Source organism: Nannospalax galili, unplaced genomic scaffold (assembly GCF_000622305.1).
Source record: "Nannospalax galili isolate Female #2095 unplaced genomic scaffold, S.galili_v1.0 scaffold90, whole genome shotgun sequence".
Classification (NCBI taxonomy): Eukaryota; Metazoa; Chordata; class Mammalia; order Rodentia; family Spalacidae; genus Nannospalax; species Nannospalax galili.
Window position 1 is genome coordinate 275481 of NW_008327604.1, and position 11507 is coordinate 286987.

The following is an 11507-nucleotide window of genomic DNA, read 5'->3' on the forward strand; positions in this document are numbered from 1 at the left end:
GGTTTCTGTGGAACCCTGGACAAGTAGCTTAATCTCTCGGGGCCTTAGTTTTCTTACCCAGAAAATTCAACACATTTATCATCATGTATAAACATCTATGCAAGATCTAAAAATGCACTCAAGGACTTTTCAGTGCAGAAGTAGAAACAGACCAATACTCATTCTTTATGATATGAGGCAGCCCATATATATTGCTTTCTGGACCGGCTTAAGGACCGTGGTTGTTAAGGGCTGCAACTGGAAATGATCTGGGATCACAACCTGAGCTCTAACACTTACCAGTAGTGAGATTACCAACAACCTCTCAACCTTTAGTTTTCTAATCCATAGGTTGGGATCTCCTAGGGTGAAGAGTAAATGAGATAATGTATTTAAGTATACATATTTATCACGGTGGTGGGTTCCTCATAAGTACACTGTGAATGTTAGCTGTTATTACTAACATTTCTTCCATCTGGGATAATTCTGGTGGAAGGAAATTTTAAACTGTGTTTTGAAAGATAGTCTAAATATTTTTAAAAAATTAAAATAACTTTGAAAATAACATAAGCAATACATATTCACTGTAGACAAGCATGGATGAAAAAGAGATGACACCAAAGAAGGAATCCCACATGCGCCTGAAGCCCGGGACACACGCATGCACACACACACACGCGCGCACACACACACACACACACACGTGCACATACACACACACACGCGCGCACGCGCCCACGCACACACACACGACACGGACTTTGTTAGGTGGAGCCAGTGAGGAAGTATTTCCAGCAGTGGATGAGGATGAGCGGTGGAGTATTCATCAAACAGGCAGAAGCAGAGGGTCCTTTGGGGAAGGGCTGGGAGCTCAGGCTGGTAGAGGGTTTTATACAGTAGCATGGGAAAACCATGGACAAAACTTAGACAAGGGCAACTAGAGGAAGGAACTGTTATAGGGACAGGATGTACTTTTTAAAGGGCATTGCTGTCCACAAAGACTCGATATTACAAACTATGCCAAGCCCATGAGAAATCCGTTTTGCTTATGTACCCCCTCCCAGCCATTATTTGGTCCTCAAAATGAAGATAAAATCCTGCAGATATAGCAACTCCAATTTCTTATAGGCCTGGCTGATTAACCCCAACACTGTTGGTGGGTTTTTCTTTTTTGTTTTAATTATATAATAATTTGAGCACCCTCCCTCACATCCCTTCCAATCTCTAGTCAATTTTTCTGTTTCTAGACCTTTTTGGCTACTTCCAAGATGGATTGGGGCAGGGGCACGGCATATTGCCGGATGAGGCTCTGAAGGCGGATGGAACTGTCTTCCTCGTGCTTCTGGAGCGCAGCTGGCAAGTCCAGCTGCGACCTGCTTTCACTGTGGGCTTTCTCCGGACCCCTCTGCCCATAGTTCTTTAAGGTCTGTCGGTGCTGGTGGCTCGTTGCAGACACAGAACCACTACCCAGCTGCATTTGTTGTCCTGGATGTCAGTGCCAACCTTTACAGTCACACTGGGGTCCCCAAAGAGGTCAAGGTAATCGTCCTGGATCTGAAAGAACGCACCCATCCCCAGCAGGATCTTCATGGCATTGGCGTGCCCCTTCTTGTCAATGCCTGACATGTACATGGCAGCAGCCATAGGCAGGTAGAAGGAGCAGAGACAAAAGCTTTTTCCCCATCTTTTCATTGTATTTACCAAGATCCACATGGTGCTGTGCTGTGCTGTGCTGTGGGGTTGTGGGGAGGTGTGATGAGGTCCATGGTCTGCCCAATCTCAGTCCAATAGGAATTCTGTAGAAGCAACTCCCAGGGAGAGCTGGAGTCCAGGAAAAGAGCATGTTGCTCCTCTCAAAATGTAAACCAGAAATTGGATGCTTGTATCCAAGATCAGCAGGATTTCAGCCGGCACTTCTCTCGGATTGTCAAGGTGCTGATCCCAGATGAACGAGCATGAGAGATGCCACTGTCCGGCTCGAGGACGTCCTGAGTACACGCTGTAGGAGGCAAGAACAGCCAGGCTTTGACTGTGAGCCAAGCATTCTGGGAGCTGGCGGAACCAAGGAAACAGGACGCTGATCGTCTCTAGTGGGCCTTGATCCTGGGTTGGTGTGTAGAACTGCTCCAAGCGTTCTTCCTTGTGACAGATGACATCGTGGATTCTTCCTTCATTAGCTGGGGGCAGATCTGCTGGTATCAGAAGCTAGGCATAGATTTGCATGTCGTCAATGGTGCTTTGCTTCTGAAATACTGAATCGACCTCATGCTCACGTTCTGCTACCTGAACCGATTGGTTTTATGTAATCCAGGTTGGCCTTCAACTCACTAGGTAGCCTAGACTGGCCTTGAACTCTTGATCCTCCTGCCTCTGCTTCCTAGGTTCTGCGATTATAGGCTGTGGCATCATTCCTGGATCCTGGCTGAATAATTTAAAGCCATGATTGTAGGCAAATTTTTGCTTGGCAACAGGCTTTATGGATCTTGGTAAAAACAGGAGGGATGCTTTGTATAAACCCAAGGGAGCATGTATAATCCCAGGACTCTGAAAAGAACCTCTGTACTGTCATAAGGAGATACTTAAAGTCACTAGAATTCCTCTTGGGGAAGGACCAATGTTTGCTATGAATATACTGATAAACTGGGTTAAGGGGAAGACCCTAGGAAGTAAGACAATTCGCCATTTTAACTTGTAAGAAACGTGGATTCTGTAAAAAGTGTGGGGATTTTAATTTGCAATAAGAAATGTAACAAAGCAGAATTGCATATTATAGTAAAGGAGGGAGGTGTTGGACATTCAGGGTGGAGCAGGTGGTGAGAGGAACCTGGAAATGGGGCTCAGTGTGGAAAGGGAGAAAGGGGACTTCCCAGAGCTGGCTGATCCGGAAAAAAGAAAGAGTCGCATTGTCGGAATTGAGTGATGCAGCTTCTCTCTTTGCACCTTCCTCCACAGGCGTTTGCCAAGCCTGGATTGCTCATTTTTGTTTTTGAATGTGTGCTTGTTCTTTAAGGGTGACTCAAATAAATACATGCCTTGTCTAAGTTTGTATGAATGGAAACAGAGACTTCTGGAACAGACTCAGGAACAAAAATCAAAGTTATAGGGGACTTAGTAGTGCAGGTACTCTGTGCTGTGAGCGCTTGAGATCTCAATTCCTAGTATTTAGTAGCATTTTAGAGCTTAAGGGAAAAAAAAAGCAGAATTGTCCCAGGACCACCGAATGCAAAATCATTTGGCAGCAGCCCTTTGCCAGTCACTCTTTGTAAATTTGTGGTTACCTAATACGAAGCCTGAGAAATTCCTCACCAAGAACCAAAGACATCACCATCCCAGTTAACTCACCGGCAGTTAAGCAATGAGTAATTCCCCAAGGTGATAATGAAGAAAGCCCTACATCACAGCAAGAAGAGAGCTACTACCAGCCGGTTTCAGAGTGCCTACAGGCCAGGGCCAAGGCAGGGCAGGACCTACCCTTCCTCCTGATGTTCTCCACAGGCAGGGCAGGACCCGCCCTTCTTCCTGTATCACAGCAAGAAGAGAGCTACTACCGGCCGGTTTCAGAGTGCCTACAGGCCAGGGCCAAGGCAGGGCAGGACCTGCCCTTCCTCCTGATGTTCTCCACAGGCAGGGCAGGACCCGCCCTTCTTCCTGATGTTCTCCACAGAGCAGCATCTACACTTTCTTAAACATCATTCAAGCGTCTCCTTACTGCAATTTCCCCTCACCACACCCAAGTGGAAAGTACCACAGTGTTTTCACAGTTGGCACACATCTCTCCCAGCCCTTACCAAATTGTTTCATGGTTATTTGTCCTCTTGTGCTAGATATAGCTGTCCATCCTCTCTTCGTGGCCCATGGAGAGGAGGCCGGGCTAGAGTTAGTTTGGAGGGGCGTTAGCTCACCGGCTTCATGGGCCAGAACTCAGGTCTTGCCTGTTTACTGTCTTACCCCCAGATTCTTCTGAGGCCAGGACCAACTTAACTTCCCCTTGCCCACCCCAGATTCACCCCAGGCATCACCATTTCTTAGAAGAAGAGCTTGGGAAAAAGTCACCAGCAGCCCAGGGTACCAGGTTAGATGTTCGCTCTTCATCCTGGCTTCTTTGGCAAGGGCCATCTGTGCATTTGCAAAGCTTCATCCTTAGTCATCTGCACTTGCTGGTTGATGTTCTGTTTATGCCCTATTGGAATTCTCATTTGTTGAACACTGTCCACACAAATTATGTAGCCAATCCTAGAGATGCTTTTTACTTATTTCATTTAAGGCTTTTTCCTGGAGTTCTTATTTTCTACCTTTGAACTGATGTTACCTCAGGCCAATCAACCATGTACGTGACCATTTCCAACATGGGGACACCCCACTGTTACCTCCAGGCCAAGGGTGATCGTGTGCCTCCAAAGTAATCTCATAAAAAATTGATACTGGACATTTCCAAAATGTGGGCAGTTTTAAGGATTATAGAAACCCTGGACTCTATTCTAACCTAGGACTGTCATATTATAGATGCTAAAAATGCTTTTTATGTGAGTTTTTACTACCTTATTCTCAAATTTAGAGGCACATCAAGTTAAACAAACCCTTGAGACACACAGAAGCACTTATGTACCAGAGTGAGTTGGACTTCCCCAATTTAAATCTGGACTCTCTAGAGCTGTGCTGCAAGGTGCTGCTCTTCTAAGCCAGTGGTTTTTAGAGCTGGGTTCGTTGAGGTCCTAAGAATCTCTTTGGGAGCTCTTGGTGTGGTGGCTCTATAGAGGACCAGTTGGAGGTTGTGTAGCTTGGGGGTTGAGGTCTTTGTTCTGGTTCCAGAGTCTGACCTTTTCTTTTATATTTGTCTTCATATAAGGAGTTCTGCCATTAAAAGAAATCTTGGGGGCTGGTGAGATGGCTCAGCAGGTAAAGATGCTTGTCATGAAGCCTGAAGACCTGAATTTGATCCCCTGCACCCACATGGTAGAAAGAGAGAATCAACTACAAATTGTCCTCTGGCCTCCACATGTATGCTATGGCGTGTGTGCATCTTCCTCTCATCCAAACAATAAATGTAAAAGAATGTTAAAAAACAAAATATTGACAATTACTGGCCGATCCATTTTCTTTAACTACTAGTTGACATAAGGAGCCGCTGGAGCTTACAGAAATTTAGTGGGTTAGTCCCAGGTAACCCAGACTATTAAATGGCAGCGTTAGATCTCACATTTGATCTCTTAGCTCCTAGTTATATATTGGTATTTTGTTATTATAGAAATGTCCAGACCGGATAAATAATTTTACTAGAACTATTAGAGAAAAAATGAAGCAGGTTTGCTTCTTTTACATTTCCACAGGAAAATCTGAATTAATTCTTGGGGGTTTCATGTCTGACTCCGTTTCCGCATCACACGAATCCATTCAGTTGTTTGCAAGAGGGATGAGTAAGAAGTGACAATCAAAGGGACATTATTTCTAGAAAAACATGTGCACATTTCTGTGCAGCCAGGCATAGTAGAAAAAACACAAATGTACAATTAGTTCATAAAAAAGTGCTCAATTTCGTGACGAAGTACATGAAATTCGGTGGGAGGGTGCCGATGGGGGAAGGGGTATAAAGATGATTAAGGTGCTGTGTATGTGTATGTGAATTTTTACTCAATAAAAAATTTAAAAAGTGCTAAGTTTCACTGTGAGTCAAAGAAATGTAAACTCCTAACAATCTATGACATAATAGCTTGACAAAGATTTTTAAAATTGAGACTGGTTGACTACGTGGTAGGGGAGGGGAGGTCAAAATAAAACATACCGTGTTGCTGGAAGTGTGAATTAGCATCCCGTTTTTGGAGCATATTTCTAGATTTTAAACAGAACTTTTCTTTGATGTAGCAGTCTAAGATTCGATCCTATGGTCATCATCAAACAGCACAAATTTAGTGCAGAGTATTCGCTCTAACAGCTTGAGATGGTGGGTGGGATAGAGATGTCATTTTTCCTGACTTTGTGCTTCCTATGAGGGAATTCTATCAGAACTAATGTTCCTGGTATTTTCTCTTATCCTTTCGCTTACCCTGACCCTGAGGATGAGTGACTTTTGGTTTGTGTGTTATGGACAAAAGCTGTTTCCTGTCCAGCCACTCCATTCATTTCCCTTTCTAGGATTACAAGCCTTCAGCCAGTCTTTTCACCGTCTTCTGATCATGGGGCGGGCTGTGCCTTAGGAGGTGCATCAGTTACTTTTGTTGTTGCTGCAACAAAATACATGACAAAAGAAACTAAGGAAAGAAGGGTTTCTTCTGGCTCATACTTTGTACAGTTCAGCAAGGTGTGGGGAGGGCGTGACAGCAGGAGCTGGAGGTGGCTGGGGGCACACGGCATCCACTGTGAGGAAGCAGGACAGAGGCGAATGCCGGTGCTCAGCTTGCTTTCTCCTTTTCACTCAATCTGGGACCCCAGCCCACGTTAGTGTGTTGCGCACATTTAGGCTGGGTCTCTTCCCACCTCAGTTAGTCCAGAAAAATGCCTCACAGACATGCCCAGAGGCTCAGCTCCTAGGTGATTCTGTAGCCTGTCAAGTTGACAGTATTGGTCATCACAGTTGGACAACCACTAGTTTTGGGGTCTAAGTTAAATGCTGATGGTGGTGAAGATCTTAGCAGTGAGTGTTGCGGTTTGACTCTCAGATGTCCTCCGGACACTTTGTGGGTCAAAAGCTTTGTTCCCAGCTGCCAGTCTTATTTTGGGAGGTGCTGGAAACTTTAGGAGGTGGTACTTAGCTGGAGGAAGCAGTGTGTCCTTGAAGGTATCTTATTCCTGGTCCTCCTCTTCTCTGCTTTCTGACCATGGTGGGGTGAGTGACTATTCCACCACGCGCTCCCATCGTGACGCTCTGCCTCACGGTAGGCCCCCATCAATGGGATCAGGGAACAGCGAATGAAAGTCCAGAAACGGTGAGCTCAGTAAGTTTTTCCTCCTTTAAGTTTACTGTTTTCTCAGGTTTTCGACATGGTGACTAAAAGCTGATCACACAGCAACACCACTTGCTTCTCTAGAATTGGCTCAATCAGTAAGTGGTATTTGGTTTCTGTTTCTGCAATCTTCTGTTGTCATCTTTTAGTCTGAAATACAATGAGAAACTGGAAGGTGTTTTAGAACATGATGTTACCATTACAAAGAAATAGGTAATCGTATATGTAGACAGAAAAATGTCTATAATGTAATGTCAAGGGAGGGGGAAAAAAGGTTAAATTTGTATAAGTTTATATAGTAAAGGCTCATGTTTGTTTTATAAGGCTCTCACATGCCCTAGCACACTAATCTGTAACACTGGTTATTTCCAAGGAATGATGCGGTTCATTTATGTATATGGTATACTCTGTTTTGCTTGAAAAAATTTGAACAACCAGGAGGAGTTCATTAAAATTTTATTTATTTATTTTTATTTTTGCCTGCAAATATGCAAGTGTACCATATGAATACAATGCCTGCAGAGGCCAGAAAAGGCATCAGATCCCCTGGAACTGGAGTTATGGTGCCTTTTATATTTATTTATTTATTTATTAATTTATTTATTATTTATTATTTATTTTTGAGATAGGGTCTCTCTGTAGCCACAGCTGGCCTGAAACTTGCTATGTAGACTAGGCTGGCCTTAATTTCACAGAGATCCACCTGCCTCTGCCTCCTGAGTGCTAAGATTAAAGGTGTCTAACACCCCAGGAGTTAATTTTTTAAAAATAATAAAACTTATTTTTCTAAGAGAAAAAGTTGTGGTTATTCTATCATTGGTAAAGGTTGATAATCTAGTTATTAGAGACTGAACTTAATTCAACAGTTTTCTCTTTCCTACAAAGGGAAGCAAGGACACTGGAGGTGATCTGAATTCATGCCTTGAAGTAAAATGATGCTTGGTCATATTTACCCTAGGTATTCTTTTTGAGTTGGTGTATACTTTCTCAATTTCATTCTTTGAATGCAGTCTGTTTGATGAATGTTTTTATATTTTGATAATAAAGCAATGTATATTAATCATACAAAACTTGGAAAATATAGCAAAACGTAAAGAAACAGGTAAATGGCTTATGATCCCATCATCTAGGCAGATGTGTCCAACCTTTTGACATTGAAACATGACACTGTCATCTACAAACTTCACATTTGAGAACCACATGATGAAGTTTTTAAAAATCACAAAACCCCTCCCAATGTTTTAGGTAAGTGTATGATTTTGTGTTTGGTTGTGTTCAGAGCTATCCTCAGCTATATATTGGCTATATGCGGCTAGCAGGTAGGGGCAAATATTAGCATTTTGCCTTGTTCTAGTCCCCCCCCCCTTCTTTCTTCCTTCCCTTCCTCTTTTTGGGGGTGTGTGTTGAGACAGGATCTCATTATGTAGCCTTGGCTGACCTGGAACTCCTATGTAGATCAGGCTGGGAGGCAAATATTAGCATTTTGCCTTGTTCTAGTCCCCCCCCTTCTTTCTTACTTCCCTTCCTCTTTTTGGGGGTGTGTGTTGAGACAGGGTCTCATTATGTAGCCTTGGCTGACCTGGAACTCCTATGTAGATCAGGCTGGCTTTGAACTCACAGGGACCCACCTGCCTCCACCTCCCAAGTGCTGTCCAGTTTTTTTTTTTTTCTTTGTGTATTTGTTCATGGCTGACACTATGTTCTGAGTTCATATGTGTAAATTGCTATTTCTTTGTTTAGAGTTAGAAGCTTTCCATCATTTGGAAAAACCTCATAAATGTCATTTAAAAAAATGATATCATGCAACTGTATTTCAGTTGGATTATCTTTGCCTACAGTCTGAATCAGGGTGGTTTGGAGTTGATCAGGGTGACAGGCTGATATTCTGGCAACTCATTAAGACTGTCCCTAATAGTTTCTAGATGACTGCTGAAGCTGTGGATCTCCTGTTTGCATGTAGTTGAATTGCAAATAGGACACAGGAGTACTGGTAGAAAGAGGCTTTGATAAAAAAATGCCTTTTCTCTTCAGCAGAGTAAGGAGGAGCACTTTAGTGTATATCAAGAGCCCTAAACACATTCGCACCCTTTGGCCTAACATTTCTGTGTCTGGGAGTCCTGAGGAGGTTTCCCCTTACTCATCTGTGACCAGAGCAGGGTCTCATGATCGCTGATGGACTGTCATTCCCACGATTTACCCCTGGGATTGGGCCACTCTACCAATTACCAAGGGGACCAGAAGAGCAGTGTGGCTATTGTGTAGATACTAAAAGAGCATTTTATTCTTTAGTATTGGAAATAGCCGTTCATATAAAACATTTGATCTCAAGTCTTCTTTTGCATTTCAGATCATTTTCTTTAGAGGAATTCATAGCAGTTAGAATTAAAGGGTATAAATATTTTAGATTAAAGGGTATATGTATTTTATGGCAATATTTATACTTTTATGTTGACTCATTGCTAGAATGAATAATTATATAATACTCTAGTAACAAGTACTTGGTACTCATTACTGATAGTAATTTAGTATTTTTCTTTTTAGTATAGTCTAGACTTGTATCTGAAACAGGACATAGCAAAAAAAAAATAGATTCTTTCTACAATCAAAATAAAAAACAAACAGCACTGAAAAACTTAAAACCCATTTGTTCTCAGGATTTTCTTTCAGTAATCACTGAGTTAACTGAAATTAAGCAAAACCTAACTATAATTGCACTTTCTATTACTGAGTGCAAACTCTGAGGTGAACGTCATTTCTCATGGAGGAATTTGAAGCCGTTTGGGTGGATTTGTCTTGTTCTGTCTCTTTCTGATTATTTTTATTATTTACCACTTCCACATGAATGTGGGAACTCTTGACTGAAGAGAATATGAAACTCTGTTAACTTAGCTTTTTATAACTGACTGGTTAAAAGGGAGATTGAAAAGTAAAGGAAGTCAAAACAGTCAAAAGAGGAATGTAAAAGTATCTCTGGTCTGGTTATCTTTTCATTCTCTGCAGCAGATGATTTAGACATCTACAATCAGACCTCCACCCCTAAAAGCATTAGTCATGGTGGATTCTTCTAGAGGGAAGACAGCAGCATGGCTAAGGGCCTAGGAGAATTGTTTGGAGTGTTAAATAAAATTCGGATTCTAAAAAGTGGAAAGATGTGTTGGCAAGACTGGAATGGGTGACAGTCTCGCAAGTGGGCGCACTGATTAAGCCCGCCTTCTTCTCTGCACACCTACCTTGAGAAAGGACAGCACTGCTCGCACTTTAACAAACCCTCTCCTGGCATTTACGGAATTGACGGGACCCACTGATGAATTTGGAGTTCCACCCCCTGAGAGTTGGTTGAGAATTCTCTCACATATTTCTTAAGTTTTATCTTAATCTTGTAGAAAAGATAATCTTTAGAGATTCTTTCCTCTGTAGACGGCTCTGCTTTGCCATAAAATACACTTGCAAATAAGTCTGCAGATTTTTCAACACAATGCCTGCAGCAACATCCATGATAAATCCTTCCCTGGTCTCAGCTTCCTGTAACCTTCTCCATCCCTCACAATGACATGCACTTTCCCTCATTCATCTTTTATTACAATTCAATATTGTGCTTGAATATCATTAGCGGGTATGCAGTGTTCCCTTCTCTCTCTCTTTTTCTTTAAAGGACAAACTACTGTTGTACACATTTCATCTGGAAATTGACTTTGGTGTTATAGGGTCTAATATATTTACACAACAGGTACAGAAAGGTATTGGAAAAAAGAAGAAATATTTTTAACATCGTAAACCTCTAGCAAAAATATGTGTGTAATAGAATCTGGTACTGTGGTATTACACACATTACAGCTGTCACTGTGACTTAGAGCCTTAGTTTAGCTGAAAGAAAATCCATAACCCCAGAAATGCAACAGCGCCTGAGTCACAGTTCAGGGTAATAAATGTTTTTCACAGGATACTGTAATCCATATTTCCAAAGCTGATGCAACAAAGGAATTTCTACTAGAAATCTTTCAATTTCATGGGTGGAGGCTCCAATGAAGAAAGAAACAGAAGGGGAAAAGTATTTAGAAAAAAAAAATTGATGCACTTGAGTGATGTCATAAACTACCCGGATATTCAGAAACCTTAGCTATCTGGCTAGGGAATTCAGTTTGGTTCTTTCTGCTGTGAAAAGTCGGACAGGGAGAACTTACAGTTGACTTTATCTGAATAACTTTAAGGGTGGACTGGTTTTCTTTGTAAAGGGCATGTTCCTTGAAGAGATCTGTTCTATAACTAGAACAAGAAATTGGAGAGAGGAATCCGAGACCTCCATCTTGAAGGGCTTTCTGAAGCCGGGGAAAAACCATTGCCTTAGTTAGCCTGGTCAGGGTGAGTCTGATGAATTCTCAAGTGCCTGTGGTTGCCGGCTGTGTTCTTACGTACATAGGGGTGGCAGCGGCTGGAGAGGATCAGGATGGCAAACACTGAGAAAAGCAGTTGCGTTAACTTGGCTGGCCTTACTGTCTTTGACCATCTAGAACAGTCGTTTTGCTATGACAGCAAAAACTAGGGTCTAGTTTAGTCGATTTATGGGAGCATATGGGTGGGAGCTCTGTCTAC

At 42.4% G+C, this 11507-nt stretch overlaps 1 pseudogene; it reads right to left on the bottom strand.

Moving 5' to 3' along the window:
- Window positions 1–1207: 1207 nt before the first annotated feature.
- Window positions 1208–5785, bottom strand: LOC103734849 (annotated as a pseudogene).
- Window positions 5786–11507: the final 5722 nt, after the last annotated feature.